Source organism: Theropithecus gelada, chromosome 12, assembly GCF_003255815.1.
Source record: "Theropithecus gelada isolate Dixy chromosome 12, Tgel_1.0, whole genome shotgun sequence".
Classification (NCBI taxonomy): Eukaryota; Metazoa; Chordata; class Mammalia; order Primates; family Cercopithecidae; genus Theropithecus; species Theropithecus gelada.
The window spans coordinates 103,649,468-103,665,534 of NC_037680.1; the positions used below are offsets into that span (position 1 = coordinate 103,649,468).

At 40.7% G+C, this 16,067-nt stretch overlaps 1 protein-coding gene and 1 non-coding gene across 3 annotated transcripts in view; one reads left to right on the forward strand and one right to left on the reverse strand.

The window, feature by feature from the left end:
- The window catches only part of RHBDD1 (rhomboid domain containing 1), a 160,449-nt gene that overhangs the window by 114,845 nt on the left and 29,537 nt on the right, over nucleotides 1–16,067 (forward strand). The gene's annotated exons all lie outside the window — the stretch shown is intronic.
- LOC112636818 lies at nucleotides 9,646–9,780 on the reverse strand. The gene has a single exon (XR_003122291.1). It is a non-coding gene; the product is annotated as a small nucleolar RNA SNORA48 (small nucleolar RNA).

The following is a 16,067-nucleotide window of genomic DNA, read 5'->3' on the forward strand; positions in this document are numbered from 1 at the left end:
GGCCTATTGAGTCTCGATTTCTTAACTGAAATCTGGGTTGTAGTACAAAAATTGTTCTAGGAATAATAATGCCTTCTTTTTGTAAGGATCAAATGAGATGGTGTTTAAGAAGGCACCGTATTACATGTAGAGAGCTATACAGTTATTAATTTGGATATGAAATGAAGTCTGTTCTTTTCTCAAAGAATTTGTAAAGATTAATTTTTATCATTTTATTGACATATAACCCATAATCAAGATAATTAACATAGCCATCACACCCAACAGATTCCTCTGCCTCTTGGTAATTTATTCCTACCCTCCTCCGCCCTTATCCCTACAAGACACTGGTCTTCTGTCTCTGTGGTTTAGTTTGCATTTTGTAAAATTGTTATAAACAGAAACATACCACATATATTTTTGTTGTCTGACTTAATTTACTCAGCGTAGCTACTTTGGGGTTTATCCATATCACTAGGTGTATTAATAGTTCATCCCTTTTCATTGCCAAGTAGTAGTCTATTGTACAGATATACCATAAACATTTGGATTTCCAGTTTTTGGCTGTGGCAAATAAAGCAGCTGTGAACATTCATTTACAAGTAATTTTAAGGACGTATGCTTTCATTACTGTTAGGTACATACCTAGGAGTGGAATCGTTGGGTCGTGTGGAAAGTGTATGTTTACGTTTTTCTGTTGTGTTTGTTTGTTTGTTTGTTTTTGAGATGGAGTCTCGCCCTGTTGCCCAGGCTGGAGTGCAGTGGCACGATCTCAGCTCACTGCAACCTCTGCCTCCTGGGTTCAAATGATTCTCCTGCCTCAGCCTTCTGAATAGCTGGGACTACAGGTGCACGCCACCACACCTGGCTAATTTTTGTACTTTTAGTAGAGATGGGATTTCACCGTGTTAGCCAGAATGGTCTCAAACTCCTGACCTTGTGATCCGCCCACCTTGGCCTCCTAAGTGCTGGGATTACAGGCGTGAGCCACCACACCTGGCCACGTTTATGTTTTAGTAAACTGTCAAACTGTTTTCCAAAGTGCTGTTCTATTTTACATTCTCTCCACCAGTGTTTGAGAGTTCAAGGTCCTCCCTATCCTCCCCAACACTTGCTGTGGTCAGTCTTTTTAACTTAACCCAGTCAGTGCCATCTTGTTGTGATTTTCATGTGCGTTTCCCTCATGAATGAATAATTACATTGAACATCTTTTCTTGTGTTGATAAGTCTGTTATTTTGGCATCACTTCGTGTCCAGCCTATTCTGTGCATAAGGGAATTTCACTCTTTTAGCTGATTGCATTGGAATGCTGACCAACATGTCATTAAGAACACCAGTGGGTTTTCTGTTACTTTATATTTAACTGGGCATGTTTGTGAAAGGTTCCAGAACATCCTCCAACTAAATTTTCTTTGTATGTGTTAGGTTATTTCGATGCTCTAAAATTTTGACCAAATTGATTTTTACGGTGTTACCAGATTTCAAGGCAAAATTAGGGGTTATCAACTTATTTTATTAGCTGTCTAATTATATAAATTAATATATATACAGAAGTGGATTTCCAGTTGAAATAAGCTCTAATATTGACATCTCGCTATATTCAGAAATAAGATGCTTGAGTTGGGAGGGACCTTAGCAGACACTCTCCTCAGCCATTCCCTTCATGCCCCCTGCAGCACTCATAAGGGGGTTCATCTTTTTCCACTGTCAGAGATTCGAATATCTGGAAAGACCTTGTACAATAAACGTAGAACAAGAAAAATTCTGCTTTTGTAGATTGTTGCTAACTGATCTTAATTTGAAATTGTTTTATGGTAGTTATTTGATGGTGGTTATCAGGTGTGATTTAGCCAGCCAGCCAGAACGAGCACTGCCTATTAAGAGTTTCATTGCTGTGTTATTTAAGTTATGTAAAGTGTAAAAAGGGGTGCAGGAGTAGGCAGAAAGAGCCTAGAATCTCTATTCCCCTCAGTCTGTGATGAAGGCAGCCCTTTGCAAGCCTTGCTTTCACAACCTCAACATGGCATGGGCTTTGCAGTCAGTCACATCTCAGTTGGAATCCCGGCTCTGTCTCTCCTTCTCCGTGAACGGGGTCCTAAGGGATTATGGGTATTTTGTGGGTAGGGAGGTATATTATACCCTCCTTGTGGGGCAGCTGGGTGGGATGCCTACCTGAGACAGGAGATGGAGGGCACTGGCACCAGGAAGGCACTGGGTCTGTTTCCTTTTCTTACCTCTTCCTCTTTCTCCTCTGCCACGTGTTTTCTCTCCTCACCTATCTTAGGTCACTTATAGAAATCGTTCTTTTTACTTCCGTTTCAATCAATTTTGGAGATTTCTCCAAAAAGATAGTAAGGGTAATGAATACTTAAGCAGTAACATTTAGCAAGTCCCTTTTATGTACCAGGAATATCAAGTACATTTCATGCATTTTTTTTCATTTACTTTTCACAAGAACTCATGAAGTAAGGTACAATTAAGGCAGAGAGGAAACTGAGTGAGTGATGGAGTCAGGCGTGAACCCAGCCCTATCTGACTCTAGAGCTCTTAACCACTCTGTATATTGCCCCTATATCTAATTTTAGGAGTGCTCGGTTCTCTGTGTTTCCACCCCCATCCAGATGATGATAATACGAAAACAGTAACAGCTGGTACATACCTTGTACTGACCACTGGTCTGCCTGCTTTCCACACATTAACTTGTGTAAGGCTTACGGTAACCCATTACAGGTTCTGTTGCTGTCCCCATTTTTGTGATCCCTGTTTTTCAGGTGAGGAAACCAAGGTGCAGAGCAGCTAAGTAACTTGCCCACTTAGGTTCAAATAGAGTTATAATTGATGTTCAGTCTGTTATTCTTAACGCCTCGGATGTCTTTCCCCTATCACTTCATCATTTCTTAAAATTCATTTTACACCCATTTCATACCAATCAGAGAAGAGACGGGAACTCCCTCCTGCTTAGCTTAGACATCCCAGCTACTCTTTCCAGTAACCTGTGGAATTCTTTCCTTATCCTTGCTGCAGTCTAAAGTGGTGATATATTGGACATTTCATCCAAAGGCTGAACTGAGACTAATGCCTAAGCGAGAAAGAAAAAATAGCAAATTCATTAACTAGGAATCTATTTACAGTCAATTCCCAAGGCTCATTGTGCAGTCGGTGGTTCTGCATCATTTAGAGTTGCTAATAAATGAAAGTCTTTGCGTCTTTCCAAGTGCCTTGATATTTACAAGTCTCATATTTTACCATAGGAAGTGGCTTCAACAAGCATATTCATGTGTTGACAGTTCTAATTAATACAAGTAATTAGCCCTGACAGAACTGTGAAAAGGAGACCCATTCATAAATTTGCTAATTATGTTACTCTGCTCAGAATGTAATCGCAGTCTAGTCTTCAATCATTTCTGTATATGGGCAAAAGGCCATCTTACTAAATTCTTCAGACTTTTATATTTACTTCTCGTAAGAGGATTTTATTGAAATTAATTTGTGGTTGCAATTTAATGTTCCAGTATGCAGGAACTAGTGAAGAACACAGATGATAATCTTTCCAGAAAGAAACAAGAAAATGAGAAAAGGCAGACAAGGAAGGAGGAAGGCATCAGGTACCTACCATATGCTTTCTTACATGTAAAGCTTGTACCTTTCTGCCTATTTTGATGCCTTTTCTGAAAATGAAGATAGTCTTATTTAGGCCACTGGTAGGTTTATGGTACAGAAAATTTGAAGATGGTTGATTACTTTGATCCAGAGTTGTGCCCTCTTCTCTTGGATGTAAATAGACTGCTTTTTCAAGTGCTTTCGTTCTCAAGCAGGGGTTCTCAGCCTTGGCACTATTGGAACTTTGGGCTGGATGATTCCTTGTGGAGGTGAGTGTGACTGTCCTGTGTATTGTGCGGTGTTAAGTAGCATCCCTGGCCTCTATCCACTAGATGCAAGTGCACCTCTCCCCTAGTTCTGACCCCCAAAAGTGTCCCCGGACATTGCCAGTTGTCTCCTGGGGAGCAAAATCACCCCTGGTTGAGAACCACTGTGCTTGAGAGTAAAATAATCCAGTAAAATTTCTGTATAGAACACTTATAGCAGCTGTAGCAAAATCAGTAAAGCACCTTTTCTTGGAATCATTTACCAGGCATCATGGTACAGAATCCAGATTTGGAATGATATTCCTTGAATTACAATACCTCCTTCCTACTTTTCCAGCATTAAGCTCCCTCTGGTCCTCTTAGATAGAAAGTAGACTTGTGCTTGGTAGTAAAGTAGCTTATCTAAAACCCCTTTTCTTTTCTTTTGCTTAATAGATACACTGGGCTCTCCACATTGATGGATTTAACATTTGAAGTTCTGATTACTCGCAGGTGACTCCAGTGTTCTGAGTAATCAACTCCCAGTGTTCTTTGTCTTCCTTTCCAGTTCATTGATTTCTTACTTTGTGGTCTTGCTTTCCTCCCTCCGCTGCTTAGATTTCTGGTTTTTATAAATACCTTCCATGTCCTTGCTTCTCAGCTTTTCTTCCACTTACCTGGAAAAATCCCAGGCTTGAGTGAGCCTGGCCACTAGGCTTCTTGGAAGGTGGATCTGGCAGCTAAGCCTTATTAGAGAACATGACTCAGCAGAGCAGACTGAGCCTATTACACATGCACATTAACCTCTCAACTATCCTAGACCTTCCCTAAGAAACTGGAATCCACCCCTCGGTAATGCCCCCAACCTCCCATCATGAAAACTACAAACGTACCTATTCTGTACTCACCACCCCCTACTTAACTTGTTCCTTCCTGACACCTGGGCAGGGAAGTCTTCTTCCCTTATCAAAAGCTAATCCTTCACCCACCTACCCCAACTTCTCACAAAAATATTTTGTCATTGATTATTCCCTTTTCCCTTGTGTCTTCAGCCTCTCAGTCTCTACTGGATCCCTTCCATCAACACTGAAACATATCCTTAGTCTCTCTCCTCTCCTATCTTGAGAGAGAGAGAGGAAGAGAGCAAGTGAGTATGCAATAACCCACAGCAGCCTTTCAGTAACCATCCCTTCCCTTTCCATTTCCATTCATGTTGTCCTCTTCAACTTTGAATCTTGCCTCTACTACTACAATCGTGTTGCTACTCCCATTATTCCAATGAAACAGTTCTAGCTAAGTTCCCCTGCACCTTCTATGTCGCTAAGGCCTGGAGTCACTTTCCTTCCCCAAATTTACTTAACATAGTTAACTACGCCTTCCTTGAAACCATTCCTTTTTTGCTTTCTTGTTTTCCCAGTGTCACACTTTCCTGGCTTTCCCGCTATGGTCTGGTCTCTTTCCTGGGTCGTCTTTGCAGGCCCACCCACCTCCACTTTACCTTTGAATATCAACCTCCCTAATGACTTAATTCTAGGTCTTCTTTTCTTCTCCCAAGGCTTTAGTTGCTATTTATATGCTGGCAACTTCCAAATTTATCTCTTCAGCCCAGTTTTCTTTCTGAGCTTCTAAAATTACATATAAATGTACTCAAGGACATCTCAGATGCATCATGTACAAACTGAATTTATAATTGTTTTATACCTTTGCAGCTCATTCCTTTCCAAGTGTGGCCTTTTGGATGTAGTGAGTAACCAAGCCTTTTTGATGGTAACTCAAGATACATCTCAAAACTTTTCACTTCTTTTTATATCCATTGGTGAGAGCCACTGTTCCTTACAAACAGACAGTAGAAGGTGAGGATGTAGAAATAAGAACCAGGTCACACAGGGCCTTGTAGGCCATCTAGGACTCTGATTTTTCCCTGAATGAGATGGACCCATTAGAGGGTTTTGCACAAAGGAGTAACATAATCTAATTCAACTTAGAAAGATCACTGTGGCTGCTATATTGAGAATAATTTATAGAGCAGCATAGTGGGCTGAATGCTATCCTCCGAAAGATATGACAACCCAGAACCTCCACGTATGACCTCATTTGAAATAAGGCTCTTTGCAGGTAATTAAGGTAAGGATCTCAAGATGAGACCATCCTGGGTTAGGGACAGGTGTCCTGATAAGAGACAGAAATGGAGAAAGCAGACACAGATGAATGAGCCATGTGAAGACAGATTGGAGAGCAGTCACAAGCCAGGGAACACCAAGGATGGCCAGCACCACCCAAGGCTAGAGGCATGGAATGGGTTCTCCCGCAGAGCCTCCAGAAGGAACCAACCCTGCCAACAACCTTGATGTCAGACTTCTGGCTTCCCAAACTGCAAGAGAATAAAGTTCTGTTGTTTTAAGGAACTCAGTTTGCGATAATTTGTTATGGCAACCCTAGGAAACTGATAGAAGCAGCAAGGGTAAAAGCGGAAGACCAGTTAGGAGCCCATTGCAGTAATCCAGGCAAGAGAGGACTGCGGCTGCACTTAGGTAGTAGCTGTGGAGGAGGTATAAAGAGGTCAGCTTCTGGACACATTTTGCAGGTAAAATAAAAGGGTTTTTTGACAGAATGCTTGCAATTGTGAGAGAGAGAAGTGAAGAATGACTAAGGTTTTTGGCCAAAACCGCTGGAAAGTTGGAAGTAGTTCAGGTTTACAGGAATTAGAGTTCAGTCTCGGAGTTGTATACATTGAGAGACTCAGTAGAGCTCCATGTGCCATCATCCTGGACCCCTGTTGACTTTTAGGGATGGCACCATGTTTGAGAGGCTACGGAAGAGACCCAGAGCCAGTGAACAAGACATAGAATTTATTGGGAGGACTTACAGCATAGTCTAGAGGCAGCGGGCTAGACAGGAGAACCGCAACTGCTTGAAAAAGCACGAAGTTTATAGCAAAGACACAATGAAAAAAACCACGGGCCAATATCACTGATGAACGTAGACACAAAAATCCTCAACAAAATACTAGCAAACTTAATATAGCAGCACATCAAAAAGTTAATTTACCATGATCAAGTAGGCATCATTCCTTGGATATAAGGTTGGTTCAATATACGCAAATCAATAAATGTGATTTGCCACATAAAACAAAAACCATATGATTGTCTCAATAAATTGCTAGCCTTTCCAGCATTATTTAGGAGAGTAGTTAACTAGTGTTAAATAAATAGATCCTTGATGCTACTCATCTTGGAGCTGTGGAGAGTTCCCCAGGTGAGAAGCAGGTCAACCACAAGCAATGCCTGCAATTTGAGCCATCTGTCCTTGCACTCTTCACCGTAAGGCTCATCCTTGGTATCAGTTTTCTCTGCCTATGGTACCTAACTAGATAGAAGGGATTCTTCTAGGGGCCTCCTCAGTAGCCCGAAAGCAACACTGTTCAGTAGAAGTATCTGCAGTAACGGACGTGCTCTGTGTTTTCATTGTCCAATATGGTAGCCACTAGCCACAAGTGCTGAGCATGTGGAATGTATTTACAAATGGATAGTAGGAGGTGAGGATGTAGAAATAAGTACAACTTAGTGCAACTGAGGAATTGAGTTTTCAGCTATACATAATTTTAATTCATATAAATTTAAATAGCTATGTGTGCCTGGTGGCCATTGTATCAGTGCAGATCTAGGGCGCTGGTTCTAAAAGTGTTGCCTGGAAGCTTGTTAGAAATGCACATTTTTGGACAGTGGCCTCAAACTCCTGGGCTCAAGCAATCCCCCCACCTCAACCTTGTGAATAGCCAGCCGAGACTACAGGCATAGGCCACCACATCCTTTTTAATTATTTTTTTTTTTTTTTTTTTTTTTTTTTGTAGAAATGGCAGTGGGGTGGGTTGTGGAGCATGGGAGATCTGCACCAGAAGCTCTGGGTGTGAGATGCAGGATTCTGTGTTTTAATAAGCTCTGCAGGTGTGATTCTGTTGTACACTAAAATTTGAGAACCATTGCTGGATCCCACTCTCAGAATTCCTGATTTAGTTGTTCTGGGATTGGGTCTGAGCATTTGTTTTTCTAACAGATTCCCTGATGATGCTGTAATGCAGATCTATATCACCTGAGATCTGTTATAGAAAATGGACCAACTCTTTGTGAGGTGGCTTCAGTTCCCAAGAGTAAATTGCGTAAATCCCACATAACAAATATTTCAAGTCAGGATATCCCAAGTGTACCCTCCATACTTGATGAAAATCTTCCTAGCTTTTTTCCCATGATCTGGTAACAAACTGTGTCTGGCTCATAGGAGGGCTGTTAAGTACTTGTTGAATTAATAAAGAGATTATATAAATTAGCCTGAATAAAATATCTGAAGTTGAGAATTCTTATCCCGCCTCTAACTTTATGCATGTGGAGGGCTTTTTGGCCTTCATGATAATCTATTAGTGGAATTCCACTTTTCTGATCCGTAATTCTACAACTCGTTGTAGAAGTCATTGTTGTAGTAATTTTTCTCTCTGGAGCTTCATACATTTTAATTGTTATAGTGGAAAGAAGGTAATTCTTAGCTAGAGAAGGGCATAGTGTGTCCACACCCCCAACAGGCATTTGCAAACGTGTGTGTGAGAGGGCTTTTAGGTTGTTGAAATGATAGGAGTCAGGGTAAAGGGGATATAATTTTCATTCAGTGCCGGGGACCCAGGAATGTTAAATACCCTGCATGCATAGGACTGTCCTGTACAATGAAGGGAAACTCTGTAACCTGTTGGTAGGTGACAGTAATGTTTCTTCAGTAAAATTACTTCGAAGGCCATGAGGCTCTTTTGCTACTTATATCTCTTCATGAGCATTTTGTATGAGTTTTACTTATCTCACAGGAAGGTGAAGCACCCTCTGTCGGGCTCTTGCATAACATAATTTAATTCTTGCAGCACATATTTAGTGCTCTGTGGTTTACAAAGATAGGAGACATGAGCCTACCTACAAAGAAGTTACAGTACCAGCAATAAGCTGGAAATGATGTAAGAGTTGTATAAACTGTAGGAACACAGAGGGGATATTACCTAGTTTATCAGTTAAGGTTCAACCAGGAGACAAAACCAGTGGAGACATATATTAAGAGCTATTATTGCAAGGAAGTGCTTACACGATTGTGGAGGCTGAGCAGGCAAGTCCAAAATCTGTAGGGCAGGCCGTCCAGAAGAGTGAGCAGGAACTCTCAGGCGCATGGCTGAAGCTGCAGTCCACAAGCAGAATTTCTTCTTCTTCGGGGAAGTTTCAGCTCTGCTCTTAAAGCCTTTTAACCAATTGAATCAGGCTCATCCACATTATCTAAAATAATCTCCCTTAAAGTCAGCTGATTATGGACTTTAATCACATCTACCAGATACCTTCACAGCAGCACTCTGATTAGTGTTTAATTGAATAACCTGAGATGATAGCCTAGGCCCCCCCCCCTTGACACACAAACAAGAGCATCGCACTTGGAGATTGAATGTTTGAGCACTTTTTCTGAAACGTGGCATTTGTTCTGACCCTTGAAAACGGGGCATTTTTAAGTGGGGTAGTTGACCTTCTAGAGGGGGTGACTATTAAAAATTAACCAACGGAAACAATAAAAGAAGCCAAGGCATGAAAGTATAATCAGTGTTTGCAGAATGGCTAGTTGTTGCTATGTGGCTTCTCCCTGAACCTCAGCTCTCAATTTCCTCATCTAAGAAGTGGGGTCAGTACTTGTCATAACTGTCCTCCAAGATGGAAGGAAATGATATTTGAGGGTACCTTTTGGAAACAGTAAACACTATGATTGCTAAGGGATTTTTTTTCTTTCCTTCTTTCCTTCCTTCCTTCCTTCCTTCCATAAAGGCATGGACCAAGCATAGGCACAGGCCAGAAGCCAAGCAGGGATAAACAAGGGGTTGCTTTGTCTCTGGCTGATGTGAGGTGGGCACCACCAACTAGAAGCTACTCTTCCCGCATCAGAACCCTGAGGTGTTTTGTAGTCACGGTGGTGGCGACAGTAGCATTGGTGAGAGTGTGAGGTTGGTGTGATAAAAACCAAAGGCTCGGCAGGTAACACAGAGCCTGATTGTTGCAAGTTTTGTCTAAAATGTGTGTTTTTAAGAAAAAAAAAAGTGACAGTCTCTTGACCTTAGTTCCTAATGGGCTAAAAGAATGAAAAACATCCCTGTATATAAGTCTGTGCCCAACTGTCACAAAGAGGCAATAGCCATTTGCTCTGGGCTAAGACGGCTCAGCCTTTTTTTTTTTTTTTTTTTTAAAAACAGAAGTAGACTTGGTTTTGATGCTTGAGATATTAGGGGTGAGGGAGAGTCATTTATTATAAACGTGTTGAATACTTTGCCTAAATAGGGAAAGGGAGTTAAACTAAGTCCAAGGAAGCTGTTCCAACTTTCTTAGGTAATGGCCATTATGGCCAATTGACTCCGTCACCAAAGAAAGCATCAGAAAATGATGCTAACATGAGTACCGTTTGACAGACTTCTTTCCTTTTCAGAGCGGTGTCCTACAAACCAAACAAGTCTCCCCCAATTGTTAAAGCCATTTGCATTTTGAAGGAAATTTAATCCATATGTCCCTGAGTCACTTATGCCCAAGTCATTAAAAAGTTATTTTTTAAATGTGATTTCATGTTTGAAGTCATTTTAGAGTATTTTTAGTAGACGCTCATTCTTCATAATGCTAAATTTTTCTTGGTTTGTTTTCTTGTTTTATTTAAACACACTGTATATCATCTTAACACATCCTGTGGTGAGGCACAAAGGGAATCTTGAACTCAGAAGGAGGGTCTGGTATACCGGAGTAACACATTTGAGGCAGTCAGTTTCTATTTTCAGAAGTTTATAACTGTTCCCCCTCTTCATTTTTGTATTTTATGTCCTGGGCTACTTTTAACCTGGTCACATCATCACCGCAGCCCTCTCCTACCCCATTCCCCAAATGGTTGTCCATGAGATGAAAAGGGAAAAGAGAAAAGTGACAAAGAATAAAATCACATGGCCTCCTAGGATATATTTCTGTGCTGTGCTGTGTGATCCTTTCTTTCCAGAATTGAATGTATTTTCCCCTTTTACCTACTGTTGTTGCTAGCCGGGAGAATTAAGGTGTTTCTCAAAGTGTCAACAAAAGAGAGAAATAAAACTGAATTGAGGAGCAGTCTCCAGCTTCTCATTTTTAGGGCAAATAGAAGATGGTGTCTGCTTAGAACTGAAACTAATTGAAAAACGGTTTCATTTTTTACTAAAATAAGCTTCCCCCCCAACTCCCCTTTTTAACCTTTGTCTGTTTGGAGTCTCATGATATGGACCAAGTTTTATCTGTACACGAAGCATCCTGGTTTGTGTGTGAATTTGTCCATCGTGAACATCTGTTGGCTGCCAGAGGGCACGGAAGCAGCCTTATTTTTAGGCAGTGTAGAGATCCGTTTCCCTTCTGAGTGCCTGCTCGGGCAGCAGGTGTGTAGCATCAAACATAGCGAGAGGCATTCACCACCTGGCGGAATAAAGATGTAAGGAGTTAACACTTTTTCTTTTCATCTCTGCCAGCCTATGAAATACTTTCCAGTGTACTTTTTTTATTTGGTTCTCAAAACTGCCCGGAGGACCATGGTTTTATTTTGTTTCCATAAGGAAACTGAGGCTCAGGGATGCGACTTTCTTCAGGATTTCACAAGGCGATCTTGGCAGCTGGTGTGTGCCTCGGAGAGGAGGGATGTCCTGCCCATCATGTGGGGACATTTGAGGACCTTCGTGGACTTTTACTTTTGAAAGCTCTGCCCCATGTCAAGTGTATTAAAACGTATGCAATCTCATATCTGTCCCACAGATTCCATGTATAATATATATCATAATATATGTGAGTCGAGTTGTAAATAGTTGAGATGGTATATTTCATAGACACTTAATTAAATGTGTATTACTTCTAATTTTATAGTTTCTTTTTTCATTTTGGAGCCAACTAATTATTCTGAGGTCTGGAACATTTTCATGGGCCTTTAAAAAACTCACCCTTCCTGAGTGCTGTCCCTACAGTGGCTGAAGCCGCCTCTTGTTCTCATTCACTCCTGTTTTCCTCCTCACACCTGTGGCAGAACCGAGGCAGGTGCTTAATAAATACTTGTTGGTGAATGTGCAAGTGAGTGAGAGAAGGAATAGAAGAAGTAACAAATAAGTGAAGTACAAGTAAGTGGCGAAGTCTGGTGTTGAAGGACATCTGAACCCTTTGCGGGCTCACTTCTTTGCACTGCCATCACAGTGAAGCAGAACGAGCGTCTTCAAGCTGTGTATCAAAGTGTATTCCTCCTCATTTCTCATTGTTTTGTTCAAAGCCAGTTTTCTTCTCTGTTACAGCTAAGGCATGAGAAAGAATAGACTACCAGGTTATTTGACTTTTGATAGCTTCATGAAGCAGCAGTAGCCACTTTCAGATCATACTCCATTCTTTTCTCTCTGTTTAGTTGCTATAGTTTAGTTTTTTGCCTTGCAAATGTGGGATAAATGTGGCTACTAATATTCAAATGTTCAGACAAGTTTCTTGACAAAACCAGAGAGGTGTTTTTTTGCCGGTTGTTTCTTTTGGTTTGTTTTCTTTAGAATACTAGACATTTGCTCTAAGTTATCTGTCATGTGATTTGTGTGTTTGGGGGAGATATGATTTTTTTTTTTAATCCAAAGGTGGATTTTTGTGGCCTTTCTTCAAAGCTCTAGAATTTGGTGGAAAGGAACTGATTGAACATAACAGAAAACTAGAGAGAAAGCGAAAGCCCACTTCTTCTTTTTTTTTTTTTTTTTTTTTAATTTTACTTTAAGTTCTTGGATACATGTGCAGAACATGCAGGTTTGTTACATAGGTACACATGTGCCGTGGTGGTTTGCTGCACCTGTCAGCCTGTCATCTAGGTTTTAAGCCCCGCGTGCGTTAGGTCTTTGTCCTAATGCTCTCCATCCTCTTGCCCCCTAACACCCAACAGTCCCTGGTGTGTGCTCTTCCCCTCCCTGTGTCCGTGTGTTCTCATTGTTTAACTCCCACTTACGAGTGAGAACACGTGGTGTTTGGTTTTCTGTTCCTGTGTTAGTTTGCTGAGGATGATGGCTTCCAGCTTAATCTATGTTCCTGCAAAGGATATGATCTCATTCTTTTCTTTTTTTTTTTTTATTATTATACTTTTAAGTTCTAGGGTACATGTGCATAACGTGCAGGTTTGTTACATATGTATACTTGTGCCATGTTGCTGTGCTGCACCCATCAACTCGTCAGCACCCATCAACTCGTCATTTACATCAGGTATAACTCCCAGTTCAATCCCTCCCCCCTACCCCCTCCCCATGATAGGCCCCGGTGTGTGATGTTCCCCTTCCCGAGTCCAAGTGATCTCATTGTTCAGTTCCCACCTATGAGTGAGAACATGTGGTGTTTGGTTTTCTGTTCTTGTGATAGTTTGCTAAGAATGATGGTTTCCAGCTGCATCCATGTCCCTACAAAGGACACAAACTCATCCTTTTTTATGGCTGCATAGTATTCCATGGTGTATATGTGCCACATTTTCTTAATCCAGTCTGCCACTGATGGACATTTGGGTTGATTCCAACTCTTTGCTATTGTGAATAGTGCCGCAATAAACATACGTGTGCATGTGTCTTTATAGCAGCATGATTTATAATCCTTTGGGTATATACCCAGTAATGGGATGGCTGGGTCATATGGTACTACTAGTTCTAGATCCTTGAGGAATCGCCATACTGTTTTCCATAATGGTTGAACTAGTTTACACTCCCACCAACAGTGTAAAAGTATTCCTATTTCTCCACATCCTCTCCAGCACCTGTTGTTTCCTGACTTTTTAATGATTGCCATTCTAACTGGTGTGAGATGGTATCTCATTGTGGTTTTGATTTGCATTTCTCTGATGGCCAGTGATGATGATGAGCATTTTTTCATGTGTCTGTTGGCTGTATGAATATCTTCTTTTGAGAAATGTCTGTTCATATCCTTTGCCCATTTTTTGATGGGGTTGTTTGTTTTTTTCTTGTAAATTTGTTTGAGTTCTTTGTAGGTTCTGGATATTAGCCCTTTGTCAGATGAGTAGATTGCAAAAATTTTCTCCCATTCTGTAGGTTGCCTGTTCACTCTGATGGTAGTTTCTTTTGCTGTGCAGGAGGTCTTTAGTTTAATTAGATCCCATTTGTCAATTTTGGCTTTTGTTGCCGTTGCTTTTGGTGTTTTAGACATGAAGTCTTTGCCCATGCCTATGTCCTGAATGGTACTACCTAGGTTTTCTTCTAGGGTTTTTATGGTATTAGGTCTAACATTTAAGTCTCTAATCCATCTTGAATTAGTTTTCGTATAAGGAGTAAGGAAAGGATCCAGTTTCAGCTTTCTACTTATGGCTAGCCAATTTTCCCAGCACCATTTATTAAATAGGGAATCCTTTCCCCATTTCTTGTTTTTGTCAGGTTTGTCAAAGATCAGATGGCTGTAGATGTGTGGTATTATTTCTGAGGACTCTGTTCTGTTCCATTGGTCTATATCTCTGTTTTGGTACCAGTACGATGCTGTTTTAGTTACTGTAGCCTTGTAGTATAGTTGGAAGTCAGGTAGCGTGATGCCTCCAGCTTTGTTCTTTTGACCTAGGATTGTCTTGGCAATGCGGGGTCTTTTTTGGTTCCATATGAACTTTAAAGCAGTTTTTTCCAATTCTGTGAAGAAACTCATTGGTAGCTTGATGGGGATGGCATTGAATCTATAAATAACCTTGGGCAGTATGGCCATTTTCACGATATTGATTCTTCCTATCCATGAGCATGGTATGTTCTTCCATTTGTTTGTGTCCTCTTTTATTTCACTGAGCAGTGGTTTGTAGTTCTCCTTGAAGAGGCCCTTTACATCCCTTGTAAGTTGGATTCCTAGGTATTTTATTCTCTTTGAAGCAATTGTGAATGGAAGTTCATTCATGATTTGGCTCTCTGTTTGTCTGTTACTGATATATAAGAATGCTTGTGATTTTTGCACATTAATTTTGTATCCTGAGACTTTGCTGAAGTTGCTTATCAGCTGAAGGAGATTTTGGGCTGAGACAATGGGGTTTTCTAAATATACCATCATGTCATCTGCAAACAGGGACAATTTGACTTCTTCTTTTCCTAATTGAATACCCTTTATTTCTTTCTCTTGCCTGATTGCCCTAGCCAGAACTTCCAACACTATGTTGAATAGGAGTGGTGAGAGAGGGCATCCCTGTCTTGTGCCAGTTTTCAAAGGGAATTTTTCCAGTTTTTGCCCTTTCAGTATGATATTGGCTGTGGGTTTGTCATAAATAGCTCTTATTATTTTGAGGTACGTTCCATCAATACCGCATTTATTGAGCGTTTTTAGCATGAAGGGCTGTTGAATTTTGTCAAAAGCCTTTTTTGCATCTATTGAGATAATCATGTGGTTCTTGTCTTTGGTTCTGTTTATATGCTGGATTACGTTTATTGATTTGCGAATGTTGAACCAGCCTTGCATCCCAGGGATGAAGCCCACTTGATCGTAGTGGATAAGCTTTTTGATGTGCTGCTGAATCCGGTTTGCCAGTATTTTATTGAGGATTTTTGCATTGATGTTCATCAGGGATATTGGTCTAAAATTCTCTTTTTTTGTTGTGTCTCTGCCGGGCTTTGGTATCAGGATGATGTTGGCCTCATAAAATGAGTTAGGGAGGATTCCCTCTTTTTCTATTGATTGGAATAGTTTCAGAAGGAATGGTACCAGTTCCTCCTTGTACCTCTGGTAGAATTCAGCTGTGAATCCATCTGGTCTTGGACTTTTTTTGGTTGGTAGGCTATTAATTATTGCCTCAATTTCAGAGCCTGCTATTGGTCTAGTCAGGGAATCAACTTCTTCCTGGTTTAGTCTTGGAAGAGTGTAAGTGTCCAGGAAATTATCCATTTCTTCTAGGTTTTCTAGTTTATTTGCGTAGAGGTGTTTATAGTATTCTCTGATGGTAGTTTGTATTTCTGTGGGGTCGGTGGTGATATCCCCTTTATCATTTTTTATTGCATCTATTTGATTGTTCTCTCTTTTCTTCTTTATTAGTCTGTCAATTTTGTTTTTATTCGTCTGTCAATTTTGTTGATCTTTTCAAAAAACCAACTCCTGGATTCATTGATTTTTTGGAGGCTTTTTGTGTCTCTATCTCCTTCAGTTCTGCTCTGATCTTAGTTATTTCTTGCCTTCTGCTAGCTTTTGAATGTGTTTGCTCTTGCTTCTCTAGTTC